The sequence below is a fragment of the Melanotaenia boesemani genome, chromosome 1 (assembly GCF_017639745.1).
Source record: "Melanotaenia boesemani isolate fMelBoe1 chromosome 1, fMelBoe1.pri, whole genome shotgun sequence".
In the NCBI taxonomy this organism is placed as follows: Eukaryota; Metazoa; Chordata; class Actinopteri; order Atheriniformes; family Melanotaeniidae; genus Melanotaenia; species Melanotaenia boesemani.
The window spans coordinates 22,769,001-22,784,051 of NC_055682.1; the positions used below are offsets into that span (position 1 = coordinate 22,769,001).

Genomic DNA, 15,051 nt, shown 5'->3' on the forward strand with positions numbered 1-15,051 from the left:
ATGTTAAATTTATCAGAATGTATTAAACTGTAAATCCCACCTCTAAATGAATGAATAAACTGACGTCTCTGGATTTTGTAGAGCAAAAATTATTAAAAAATGACAATACAAATTTATTCAGATGAAATGTGTGAAGAGTTTTCACAAATTCACCAATAAAATAGACAACAAAAACCAAACTGTAATGCTGATGAGACACTGCGACAGAGAGGGGGCAGTAATTTCACAGCGCACACTGCGACACATGCAAACGTCGGAGGGAAAGTCATGGAAAAAAGGAGGGAAAGAGGCGGAAAGGAGGGTTGGGGAGAGCAATGATTCTCTTGGGAAGGGAGGGTGTTTGGGTGAAAAGCAACAGAATATGTATTGTTGGAGGCCCTGACTCGCCACCCTGGAGAGCTCCCTGTTCCCACGGTTTGCTCAACAAACAAACGCAACCCCCTCCACACACAGCCCAAAACACACACTCATACACACATGCATACACACACACACACACCACCATGCTCCTGCATGCAGCGGTGATGTCATTAATTACCATCAAAATGAGCATGACAGCAAGCAAGTGTGCGTGCTTCTGCCAGCGAGGCTTTGTGTGGGTGTGTGTGTGTGTATGTGTGTGTGAACGAGGGAGATGTAGGGAATGAGAAATAAAGAGACCATTGTCCGTTCTGAAATAAAGAAATCTCCACTGAAGCATTGTAAATGGAAAAGGCAGAAAAATGGACCAAATTCTGGGATCTTTGAGTGAAAGCTGGGCTGTCACATCTCGTCAGAGCCTCACAAAACCTGATGTGCACACACTGGCTTGCCTGGCTGCAGAGACACACTGTGGCCTTGTGGATGTGTGCTCTCCTGATGAAATTCAAACCTTTTCCCTCCCAGCGTTACGGACCGTGAGCTAGTTTTCATTAATGTTGTTTGTATTTGTGTATGAGCGAGATCTCGTCAAAAACAAGCAACATTGTGAATGTATATCTTGAATTTTGGACATTTGGATCACGTTGAATTTATTTTGTGTGCAACTTTGAAATGAGTAACAACAGCTATAAGCTTAAGTCTTGTGATGAAAGTACAGAAATTTCTCAGGAAATTATGCATTATTGCTTGCAGATATGAGCAGCTACAGGACCTCCAGGTTAAGTTCTTTCTATTTCTATTCACACATACAAATTATTTGAACATGCTCATCTCTTTTATTGAACTTTGATAGGATAAATCAGGCTGATCAGATTTCAGTGTTGACAGAATAAGTCTTGATCAGCTTATGTTAGTGGGTATAAAATACCACTGAGACCTACTTGGCACAGTGGTAATTTGAGTTTGATATCTTGTGAGGCGATAATGCATCCATCCTAACCCTGTTAGCATTTTGTAATTATTCCAAATTAGCAGAGGAAATAAATGGGATAGCATTGGTTTTACAGTTATTTGGTATTAAAATGGAGGAAATTGTGACAAATTTCCTCTAAACTATTCTTCAATGTAAAAAATCTTTAGGACAGTCTAAACTCTTGGCCCACCTAGGCTGTTTGTACCATATTTCTTGGCACCACACTGTATGAACATTCATTACAAATTGTTTGTTTTATGTTTTTATTTATTTATTTGGCAGAGTGGGCCTCACAAGGCTATTGCTGTTCAACCATCCAGAACAGAGAACAAGATTATTGTCGAATGGTCAGCCGTAAATGGACAGGATTCCACCTCAACAGAGTTTGCACAGATAATCGCTACTATTTGATCTTCACTATCTGAAAAGAAGCTGTGTTAATTAGAGTCTGTGATTTGGATGTGAAGACAAGAGAAACAAATGCATGCTTTGTTGTCCCATTCAAATCTCTCCTCTCAAAGGTTTATGTATCCGCAGAGCTGGAAGGCATTTGTGTCCAAAACTTTGATGAGGTCCTTGTTTCAGGACCAGTCCCATCTCTGCCATTAGGAAAACATCCAACTGCTCATCAGCAAACGCCTGGGACAGGAACAATGCTCTGCATTGAAGATGTGAGACAGACACATGAAAGTGTTTCACTCTGAGTGGTGGTATGTGTTTAATCCTTAGTGTGCATTTTAAAAAATTTTCAGTCATGAGCTTGTATTTGACACGGCTGTGACAAGATGAATAGAAACATGAAGACATGACAAAGACAAAGGTTTGTGACATTGATGTATCGTCTTCAAAACCTACTAACAAAAATCTTGCTTAAAAAAAACAAACAGATGGTTGTTGCATAATATACAAAAACTAAGGGGAAAATGGCAAATCTAAGCTGCAGATTTCTGTTAACAGATTTATTAATATTATTCAGCAATTGTCACAGGGGATTTCATTATCACACAAAGCAAATAAAATGTTTTTTTTGTTGTTGTTTTTTTTTTCACATGTATCATCCCTTATGGGAAGTAGAATTGCAATATTTTAATCTAGTGTGGGAGAATAATCTTTAAAAGAAAAACATATGGATAACAGTGTTTATTCCTTTTGTATGTATAGATGGAAAGACCATAATCAAAGAAGCCCAGCTTTATAGAAACAGAAAACTGACCTGCAAACTGGGTTTAATGTACTTAGATGTGACTAATTGCTAAGTAAAACAAAAAACATGAAGATTTTAATAAAATACATGCACACGGATTTTACTGCAGTTGGTGAAATGTTTTTTTTAACGCTAACTCATGGACATAACCAGTGTGTATCAGTGCTCCTATGTCATGTCTGTGGGAAGACATGAACATGCAGATGAAAAGAAATTAAAGACATGAAACATATCTTGTATTTCCAGCAGATGGTGCCACAACAACAATGACCTGTAGATAATGAAACACATGTTCCTTTTGCCACAACATGTTTTCTTTTATTTCATTTAACTTATAAAGGCTACATGTTATAATGAACTATGAGAGAAGCTTGCTGATGTACCTTTAGAGAATGTGATGGGTGTTCTTTGTTTTCCTTCATGATGCTCTTAAGCTCATTTACTCTTCTGCTTGCTTGTTCCAACAGCAGTTCATGACTAGACAGTTACACGTCAAAGTGACTCTTCAATATTTTCTTTTTTTATATCTACATATAAGCGATAAGAGATCAAGTTGGTGGTTTTTAAACTGTAGTTTATATATGTATGTGTATATATATATATATATATATATATATATATATATATATATATATATAACAGCAACATAACTCTATTAATTCTACTGAGTGAATTGACTCTGACCACTAAGTGGTCACATGGGACGTTCACATGGACCTCAAATGGGAATTGATTAGCACATACCAAGACACCATACAGCACAGTAATGTCCTTCCTGTGGATTAATTTAATACCTACTCTATACACTGATTAAATTAAATTTTAAATTTGAATTAATTTCAATTTATAAATACATTTGAAAAATAAACATCTCTATCAACAGCTCTGTCTGTGACATGTACATTCAGTAAAACAACATGTGTGAACGCAAAAATATGCTTTTGGAACAATCAAACGTTTAATTTTAATCATTTATTAAAGAAGAGCTGAAATGTTTTCCCACCTTTGCCCGTTTCACAAAGATATAATTTAGTTTTAACATAGTAAAATAATTTCTGCTGGTCTGAGTCCAGACAAACCATTAGAATCTCAGAGTATGGAGCTATGATGTGTTTCCAGCTATAATATAATAACACAATTTTAAAAAGAAAATTGTTTCAACTTATTATTTTTTATTGCAACTGTTACAAATGTTTGGCCAAAACTGTGGAGGATATTTTACTCAAATAGATACAGGGCTGACTTGTGTTTGAGCTGGATTTCCATATTTTTCCTCTATGTGTCTCAGTTTCACTCAAACCTTTTGATGTTTAATTTTGTTCTAATGTTTCTACATTTCATAACAGGACATTAGCTTTAAGAGACACTGGTTGTTAATGTATATTGTTTGAACACAATGACACTAATTGTCTGTTTCAGATAAAAAAAAAAGCTAATTAATTTAATACTATTAATATTGGCAGACATGTTTGTGTTTTCTTGTGTGGGAAATATTTGGTTTATGCGTCACTCTGCCAATTGTGCTGAAACATGAAAAACAGAAAATATTTGCTATACATGAAACATAAAAAAATAAATAAATAAATAAAAAACATGCATGTCACACTTTCCACTATCTCTGGAAATTAAACTCCTGTGGATTTGGGGAATTCTGGATCCCCACTGTATTAACTCACCCTGAGCAGCACAGGTGTCACCTGCAGCACCTTGAAGTTTTTTCATCAGACTTCCTGAGTCTTGGTTTATTTATTTCATTTTTATGTGTTTTATCACCTTTTAAATGGTCTTTTCTCATATTCTGCCAGCACAGTCTCAGCTAAAAGTGTGATCATCCCTTCTGACAAGATAGCATAAAGGTTTACAAGAGGCACAAAGTAAATATAAAAATATGCAAATCCTTGTGATAACACATTAAAATATCAACTTGACATGATAAAACATCAACGTCTTAATTTACACAATAAAAATGCAAGACATTCAATTTTTATGTGTTTAAAATGAAAACATTTTTAAACTGGTATCTACTTCAAAAAGTTCTTTCATTCTGATTTAAGCTACAATGAAATGTAACATGCTCACTGATTATTCATGAGTAAACAGATGTTTCCCTACATGTTGTCAGCATTTTTCCTTCATGAGATTTCCCTCATAACAATAGGAAAAAAACTTTCCCCAATTATACAAAACTAGGGCTGATTTAGTGATTGAACTTGTAATACCAGCAACCCCATGAATATAGCGCTGAGGCGTGCTGACGAGGTGAGAAGCACAGACTGCTTAAAACAAACTGTAGAGGGACTCCAGCAAAACAGCCAGAGGCTTAAGATATATTAAATTACCATGATTGGGACTTAAGGCATGGCTAAAGCCTGTTTGAGAGGCTGGGGAGCCTCAAAGCAATGCCATTCATGTTTGGGGAGCTGGGTCAATAGGTTGGGGAAGTTCACAGGACCTGATTCTATTCTTATGCAAACGCAGAGAACAAGACCTAAAGCTCACTGAGTTGGAAGATATAAATGACTAGACAATCAGCCACAGCCATCCACAGACACAAGCCTTGTCTGCAGCAGCCCAGTCGTCTGAGTTCACACTAAACATCTCACTTCCTGCTCACTGAGTGACATGCACATGTTTCTAAAAGGAGCGACAGCAAACATTTATAATCAGTCTTGCCACAAAGAAAATATTAGATTTAAGTTCAAAACAATGAAATTGTGCAATGTCATGATATGTTGGCTTTGTTCTTCTTACTGTTGGGGACAGTTTCTTTTTTATTTAGCTTTATTGAGTTTTTGTGACCTTCATTACACAGTAAACAAGGATACACCTCATCCTCTGGTCAGCTAATAAGTAGCTGCACGTTTTACAAAGTAGACTGACTGAATAGCTGATTGTATGTTTCTTTCTTTCTTTCTTTCTTTCTTTCTTTCTTTCTTTCTTTCTTTCTTTCTTTCTTTCTTTCTTTCTTTCTTTCTTTCTTTCTTTGTGGACTGTTGGAGCAGTCATGTCCTTGGAGAAACACACGTGTCTGTCGGCTTGTGTCGGGTCAAGCTGTGTCCCTGGAGAGTGAAAGGTCAAGACTCTCTGTCTAGCAGTGGAACAAAAATAATAATTATTATTACTTTTATTATCTCTCTCTGGACTTGAAGCAGCAACATACATAACAAGTCTGCTGAGAGCAACAGCTGTGACGGCGATTTAACTTCTAGTTAGATTTCATGGTGGAAGTGGCTAAAAATGTCTGCATGTGAGCACAAGTTTGATTCGATTCAGACCAGTTAGATTCAGTCTGGCTACAAACTGAATGGTATTAGGAGCCTGGTGTGGCTTGTTGTGGTGACATTTGGCATGTCTGAGTTATATTTTTTCAGCTGTTCTAAATGATAAATATATTTAAAGCATTTATGTTTTGTAAATATAGGAAACAAGGTAAACTACATATTGACTTTATTAATTGTGAGTTAGTATAATTATCGTCTATATACTATCAAATTAGGCTTTGTATATATAAAAAGATGTAAGTATGTGATGGTGATGTGTAAAACACCATCAGTTGCTTGTGCTGTTTCACTCCAAACATGGAGTACTTGTTTCTAGTGGACTGCCTCTGTCCAAGGTGCTGACAGGAAGCAGCCCTTATGATGTACTTCAACACAGTAAATAATGACAAAGACATCATATTTCTGCTTCATTTTATTGGTGGAAAGAAAAATAAAATAAAAGAACCTGAGATGGTTTATATTATTGAAAAATATAATTACTTTTCAACATTCTGTTTTTAAGAAACAATACAAGAAATGTTTATTTTCATCATTTCTGCAAAAACCATTCAAACACAGATTAAATGTTTTAGAAAATGACAAACTGCTTTGTCGTTATGTCACTAATGTTTTGTCATTTTGTTAAAAGGCTTAGTTGATATATATATATATATATATACATATTTAAATCAGCAGCACATCTGAATGATATTTCAGCTCATTTGCATAACAACGTTAAAAGACTATGGTGAAAGTAATTATTTAATCTGGACTTGAGTCTGCCTGCAGCCATGTGCTACATCTTTGAGCATCTTCAGACAGGATGTCACATTTAGACCATCATCATGCTGGCAGACGTTCTGATGATGATCCACAGTCAACACAACGGTGGCACAAGCAGCTTATGTTTTTTTGTTTTTGTTTTTTTTTCTGGATGAAAAAAAAGAGAGACATAAAAAATAAACAAGAAATCAGAATCGTTTACAATTGGTCATAAACATAAAATATTGCTTCTGTGTAAATATAGTCAGTTAAATTGTCAAGTTAAACTTTTGGTTTTAAAACTGCTCTTGAACTGGTTACGTTAGTTTATATGGAATTTTGTCAAATGAAGTTCAGGTGGGAGCAGAGTGTATGATTGGGCTGAGTTCAGCCCTGCAGCCATCCTGCTGCCAGATTCACCAAATTATATAGAAAACAGTCCCAGGACAATTTAATCCCATTGAGAGACAGTCTAAGACCCTTTCTCTGCCAATTTTCACCGTCGCTCTTATTCAAACCTCCTCTTTCTTCTCACTGCTTCACAATGCAGGATTGCACTTTCTTTTTTTTTTCTTTTTTTTTTTTAATATGTTCTCCCATATCTTTGTGTTACTGCCACCCCCAAAACCCTCAGAGGGCATGCAGTTTATGCAAATGATCAGCCTTTCATGCTCAAAGTTGAATGAGACCTCAACAAAATCCCCCTCTTTCCCCCCTCCTGACACATACACACACAACACACACACATTTTGTAATGGAGTTTGTAGATGCACATAAATATCCCAGATCTTTATCTTTCAGTTGTTTTAAATATTAAATGTTTGTCTCAGAGTACAGGTGGTGTAGCACTAGAGGAGGAGTGTGGTGCGTCTTTGTATAAGTGTGAATGGGAGGATGTGACTGTGGCGCCATATTTTGGTGGGTTGATTTAAGGATGTTGGGTATATTTGGGAGCAGGCTGAGAAGAGTGTGTGTGAGAATGATGAATGTGAAATTGTTGGTTGTTCCCAGGGTCCGGGAGATGTTTGAAAGGCCTGAGTAGGGGGCGGCTGCAAGAGAGGGAGGAGTCTGTGCCCAGCTGTTGGGGGGTATCCTGAGTCTCTCTTGGTCTCTCTGACAGACTGTCTTTTTCACTAGCACATAGCCTGGCCATCCAGCCTGCTGCCATAACAACACCTAGCCCCTCTGTCTTAGTAACGGCATGTAATCATTGAAGAGTATAGGGAAGGGGGTGGGAGTTTGGGGGAGGAACGACAGCAGCGAATGCAGTGTCGAGACGTTTCTACCCCTATGAACTTGAACTTGACTGGCACACTGAACGACTGGCGGGTTTAAATGGAAATCAATTCCTGGGAAATTTCATTCTATAATGAAGAAGAATGAGATGATGTTCAGTTTTGTGGACACTGCACATTATTTACAAATTGTGAATGACCAAATGTTTTATGATTAGGCAACATTAATTATAAGACTTTCATGTTCCTCGATGATTTAAGAAATGACCAAAGTTAAAAAGAAAAGACAAATTAACATTTTTACAATAAATTTTCTTTTGAGACTAGAATGACAAGAAAATTGATTTAAAAAACAGTAAAAAAGAAATTCAAAACGGTATGCGTTTTTATATACACATAAACTAAAAATGTACCTGCGGCTTAATAACTGAGTGACTAATATTTTTAACATCTCTTGCTGCCTTAGTGACGTCCTTGTTTACCCTGATCTAAAGCTGATGGATGGCGATGGGTCCACATCAGGGCTCTTAGCAGCCTGGACCCACTTGACCATGGGAAAAAGAGAGCTGTGAAAGGTCTCCTGTCGCTGTTACAAAGCCAAGAACAAGCAATAGCAGGATAATCATGTTTATCCCCAGATTAAGACAGGATTGCAGCTGCTGTATCCTTGTGGTTGTAAATGTGGATACGTGTGTGTGTGGTGGTGGTGGATTACGACATATTTTAATTAGTTTGTCCAAATATGTGGTCACGACTGATAATATACCCTACACTTTATTCACAATTCACATCCACACACACACACACACACTGATATTTGAATCTGAGAGTAATATTTCACTAAGAAGCTAGCATGGGTGAATTGTACATGTGATCTGTGCTACACAGTATTTTAGTGGATGAGCTCCTGTAATCACCCAGCTTCACACTGATCCCTCCCCCAAGCTGCATGTCTAATTACGCTGGCTTTCTAATAAAGGAACAGTTCCCTGTTTTTTATTTTAAAGCCAATGATTGCTAAAACCAGTATTTTACAAAACTGTTGCTGCATAAAATGCAGGAAGCACATAATAAAAATGAAACAGAAGTAATAGAATCTTAAGATTCTTACATCAACTCAACAGCTTTCCCTCTATGAATATTCAATTAATCATATAATAGAGAGATGTAAAACAGAAAGGATGGACTTAATGAAAACATCTATCTAAACATCTATTCAATATTTTAGACACTAAGACTGTACATCTAAAAAATTCTCAATTCAAATTAAATTGGGATATTTGTTCAAAAGAGAAATAGAAGTGTTAAAATTCTTCTGTGATGGAAAGAAAAAACCTTTAATCAACATTTATGTCTGAAAACAAATCATGGAGTAAGAAAAATACACAGTTGAGTACATCACTTTAGGATTCCTAAAATAATAACAATAAAAAATGTCTTACAATCCTCAAATGCATGGGGGCTGTTTTCTTCTTAGTTTTGTACCTTCATGAAGCCACCAAAAAGATAGTTTGAATTAAGATTTGGCTAATTATATAAACACACACACACACATATATATATATATATATATATATATATATATATATATATATATATATATATATATATACACTAAAAAGGTCCACTGTGTGGCTGGAGACACGCTGGTGATGCTGCCTCTTTAAACAGGCCTACCCACTCTGCTCCCAGTTTCTATGCAATTATGTTAATATGTGGAGCTTGTCTGCCTCCTATTCATTATCGGCTGGAGTTGTGTGATTGTTTCCTTTATTTTACATCGTTGTCAAGCACTCGGTTTTTTCCCATCCCCGCCTCATCCCTCTCACTATGCGGAATCTGTTCCGCATACATGGCGGACCAGCAGGCGCTGTGCTGCGGCCATTCTTTTCGTTACAGAACTGCGGATAAAATTTGCATATCTGCAGGCTACAGTTTCAAAGTCTGATTCCAAAATACAAAGTTTATTTGACTGCATACACACTACTTGTCTGCTGTACTGCGGGTCACTTGACCTGACGCAATTAGGCCCGCTAATGAGGCCCTGTTTCAGCCTGTGTGTTGAACATTCACCTTTTTGTATGAAACCACTTAATGAAAGGAAATTAAGCGCCATCGTATTTAAAACATATTTTACATTTGAAAACAAGAAAAGGAGGTTGTTTTCTATTTCAAATTTACACAGCGGGATATGATCTTTTGGGGGATTATTTGTAAAGGACAAATACAGATTATTAAATAAACTGTAGTTTTGCATCTGAGCCTTAAATGTCTCGGTTTGCATTGTGTGTGCGTGTGATTTTATAGGTCATTTCCACCAATGTATTGCTCGTTGTTTCACTTCTATAAAGATTCTGTCAATTATTTTTTTTTATTTGCATATAATTGTTCAGTTTGTCCAAGGTAAATTGTTCTCTTGCTACACTTAAAAATATAAACAACGAAACAACGAAACCATCAGTTTGCACCAGTTGATGGAGCACAAGATTTTACCAGAGCAAAAGGTTTTTAAAAAAGGCCTGTTTTATCGCTCTCTCTCTCTCTCTCTCTCTCTCTCAAAATGTCTAACACTTCACAGGAGGAATTATTAGGCTACACTGTTTCACAATAATTATCTAATTATTATATCTTTGTAAAAAATTATCTAATTGAATAAATGTTATGTATCTGGAGTTAGGGTTAGGAAGTAATAGTCTAACTGGTAATTGCTCTGTATACAGGTTAGAAAATAACACAGATACTATAAATACAGGATATGCTTTTCATGCCATTTTTGCTACATACTAATTAAAACTACATTCACTTGAATGTGATACTAACGGGTTACTATTCAGTTCTGAAATTTGAGCTTGTTTCTAAAATTAAGGGACTTACAAAGGTTTTATTCTAAGGGATTCTTCACATAAATATGGCATGGGGGGTGTCACAGAGATGTCAGGGAGGGGATCTAGCACCTTTAATATAATCAAATGCCATACCTGAATAATGAATTATTCCCTCTTTGTTGAGTTACGGTAGCAGTTACACAGTGAGTGACCTTCAAAAGGCCACAGCAGCTTTGTTTACAGAGAGTAAGAAGGTGAGACTATAGAGACAGAAATGCTTAAAGATGGCTAATCGGTCTAAATGAGAGCAAATGACAGAGCAAATCGGTTTAAAATCAAAACTTTTGAAAGACAACAGGGAGACACCGTGAAGCTTAAAATCATGGCTTAAAAAACATGTTTTTCTTCTTGGAGTGAAGGAGACCAAAGTTTCAAAATTTAAAGTGCGCCACAAATATTTTTAACATTTCTGGGTGGAGATCTCTCAGTGAGACATCAATGTTTTTATTTACTTTAAAAGTGATCCACCTGTTCTCTGCTGCATTTCAATAGTTTTTTTTATGTAGAAGTCCAAATCTGCATCTTTTTCTTTTAAGCTTGAATTTTTAAACTTGATCATGATTTAATACTTTTTTTCCCCCCACAGTGGAACTTTATTTTTGCATTTTATCTGTGTTATCTTTGCTTTTACTTTCTGTTTTTATTTATCTTATTTCTTTTAATGTTTTTTTTTCTTGCTGTAATGCTTTTAATGTTTTATATAAAGCACTTTAAATTGTCCTGTACATGAAATGTGCTCTACACATAAATTTGCCTTGCCTTGCCTTAAAAAGTAAAACACACCTTTCCACAAGTAGAGAGAAACGTTTTCACTTTTAAGTAAAAGTAGGCTTGTTTTATGGTTAATGATCACAAGTAAAACATTAGAATAATGTCAAAATGAGACATTCTAAGCCACAAAGAACCATTTTTTCTTCTTTTTTCCCATAAAGTATAGAATATATAAGAAGTTACCAAGGCTGTTTAGTAGTTCAAATCAGCACACATTTTAGAAAAACGTAAGAATTTTGTAAATAAAGAACCTTTTTTATTCCAACAGCTCCAAGTAAATATTTTAAATTGAGTGTGGATTATAGAAAAGAGACAACTCAACAAACATGTTACATAAGTTATACAAGTTAGAGGAGGTCTGTGTATAAGAAACGCGGGGGGGGGGGGGGGGGGGGGGGGGGCTTTCATACACAGCATTTCAAATTTATTCATGATCATGTGCCTGATTCATGGGTGTCTCAAACTGGTTTAAGACAGTGACAAATTATCTGAATATTTCTTGGACTGTGTTTATAAAATTAGAAAACAATTACTATAGCCCACACAAAGCCTGAGATACTAACCTCTTTGTTTTTCATTATTTTCTGCCATCTTTAAATTCACAATCATTAATATGAACAGCAGCAAATAGTGGGGGGGGGGGGGTCTAAGATAAAATTTGGTAACTGCTGTGATTCAAATTGTAAATTTGTCTCATAAAAAAGCAAACGTTAAAAAAAAAGAGTTTCCCATGACTTACCAGTGGGTGTGTGGTTTATTTATTTATTTATGTGGTTCCATGGCCTGCTTGTTGAAAGCAGAAGATTTTGGAGGTCATTCCTACTTTCGGTTATCTAGCTTTATGATAGATGTTTAACACTCATACAGCTAGATAACCAAAGACAGGAACAGGCTCCGGATTTTGTCAGACCAGCAAAAAGTAGGACTGAGGCTTCCTGGAAAGAAAGAAAATTACAATAATGTAAATGCATGTGAAACTTCAGCTTTACTAATACTACAAGACCTTCAGTTGGCATTTTGTCTGTTGTAAATTCAGGGATTTAATCCAAGAATGCCTTTGATGATCAACAAAATATTGTTTCAGTAGCAGAACTTCTTCCTTTGCAGTTCAGCTATGAGAATACAACAACATACCTCTTACATGTGACAATGCTTGGTTTACACTGTCTCTAAAATGTTTTAAATAAACCTATGAAATAAAGAAAAACTCTCCCTGCTTTAGGTTTTTAATCAGGCTCACAAGACGTTTTATCAAATGTTGACGAAAGCCTATTAAGTCTTTGTTTTTTAAACAACCAGCCTACATGTTTTACATTTGTTTATTCCTTTCTTTTTTATTTTTGGTTTCTTTACCTTATTATTAAAATCATCATTTGCTAACGATACTGACATTGCTTTAGACCTAAATAACACTGCCCTACTTGGGAAACGTAAAGGCCACTATATCACCTTTTCATAAGTTGGGTCATGTTTAGTTCATAAATGTAAATTGAAAATAACATCATGATGACCCCACGCTTCTTTTTATCAGTGCGTCTGACGTAAGATATTTTAATTGGGGAGTGGATGCACTGAAAAGGCCTGCGTCACTTTCTTTGCATGGGAGAAAACATTTTTATAAATAAACTGTCACTTTAATTGGGGCACATTAATTAGCCTAACACTGTTGGTATAAAGTTATAAAGGTGGTGAAGAGTGTGAGAGGGTCTCTTGGTTAAAGAATTTATGGGCCTTTACCACAAATATCTTTGTTTTTGCCACATAGCCAACACTAGATGATCTTTGTGGAACTCTCAGGCTTATAGATCCGTGAATCCTTATTGGCTGTGGATTTGACAGTGAACCTGTTGTGGGACATTAAATCTGATAAATCATTTAGCTAAAAGAATCCTAAATAGCCTACTGTTCCACCATAATCTCTGCAGACTGAGAATTAGATTGTTCAAACACGCCTGTAGGTTTAATGAGTGGAAACTAGTCAAGAGCATTCAATCCAAAACCCTCACTTTTTATCATTGGAGATGCATCCTGCGTCTCTGGAGATTAAAACATCCACATGCTCGGCATCATTCAGGCTCCAGATGTGCGTGAGTTTCTATGAAGCCCTGCTTTGGCAAACAGGTGAGCAAGCGCGTGGATCAGATCTATAAATCCCACGCCATCTGCGCCGAGGCTGTGAGGCGGTCTGTGGATGAGAGATCCGTGGTGAACTGTGTTTTGTATCCGTGATGATGAGGCTCCTGGGTCCACGCTCTAGTTCCGTCACACGATCAGAGATGCGGGATGCTCTGTCTCACACAAGAGCCTGTCATCCGCCGTATCCAAGGGCGCGCTTCAGTCCCTGGTTCTGAGGCTGCGATGTGTCCCCTGACAGACACTTCAATGATCTCCTCTCACCTCCTCGCTGCCTTTCTTTTTTTCTTCATGAACGCTTCCTCCCCCCTGTGCTTACGTCATACAAACGGTAAGTTGCTGTCGGCCAATGGCAAAGCGTGGATGTGGCTGTTTTGGAGGCGCAGTGGTGTGGGACATACCAATAAAAACGATGTCCATGTTGTGAAAAATTAAAACTAAATAAAAATAATAAAAGAAATGCGTCAACTAATTCAAATGAAAATGCGCGTACATCAGCTCTATCCCCAGTTTAATTTAATTTAGTCTTGCAGTTAAATATGAAGGATTATAATGCTACTTAATTATTAAAACCACGATAAAGATGTGGAAAGTGCCTGACTTATAGCGACACCCAGCGGTAGTAAAAACAATTACACTATGGGAGGAAACTGTTGTTTGCAGTTTCCTCCTCTTCTGTTTGGTCATGTGCATATTAAACGGTATTATGGTGCATATTAAAGCCTGGTCTCTATCAGCTCACTTCTTGCTGTTTGTGATATTTTTTAGAGTTTAAAAATCTCCTTAGTACAACTTTATAGATTGCAGCTTAGGTGTTGAAAACACACTTATTTAAAAAAGTAAGTGGGTCCAGGAGTAGAATATTTTTCCTTTTTTAGGGTGGCATGTAGTAATAATGATGATGAATCTGTTAGAAAAAAAAATAAATAAATCTTAGCATTAAATCACCTGACTTAACAAATGTTGTGGACAACAAATTGAGCACAAGTGCTAAATTCATCTTAGTCATATCAGTGCTAATTGGTTCTTTTGGTAATTGGTTCTAAATACTGTTTCATTCCATTAAATAAGTGAATTTTAAGCATACTGAAACAGAGTAATATCTGACAAAAAAAAAAACTGATAGACATACAGTATATAACCATTAAAAATAAAGTGGTAAAAAATTAAAAGGAGCATTCACAAATAACACGGAAATGCAAAATTACTAACTTGTCGCTGATTTAAATATGTTAGCCAAAACCGCCACAGAATATAAATGTGTTTCTTTTATTTTAAAATCACACAGACTTGTTCCATTATCGTGGGACGGTAGCCTAAAAGCTCTGTCACTTTTTAGACTGAACTGCAGGGTGTGCAAGAGTGATGTGTCTTCAGGTCAAGGACACCAGAGAGCTAATTACCAACAAATTTAAGTTTGTTTTTTTTTTTTTTTGTAGATACACTCAGATCCTCAAAAAATGTCTAT

General features: G+C 36.2%; 1 long non-coding RNA gene across 1 annotated transcript; it reads right to left on the reverse strand.

The window, feature by feature from the left end:
• Positions 1–6,215: 6,215 nt before the first annotated feature.
• LOC121641932 lies at positions 6,216–12,257 on the reverse strand. The gene is made up of 2 exons (XR_006010818.1): positions 12,190–12,257; positions 6,216–6,727 (listed from the first exon to the last, which is right to left on the reverse strand). It is a non-coding gene; the product is annotated as an uncharacterized LOC121641932 (long non-coding RNA).
• Positions 12,258–15,051: the final 2,794 nt, after the last annotated feature.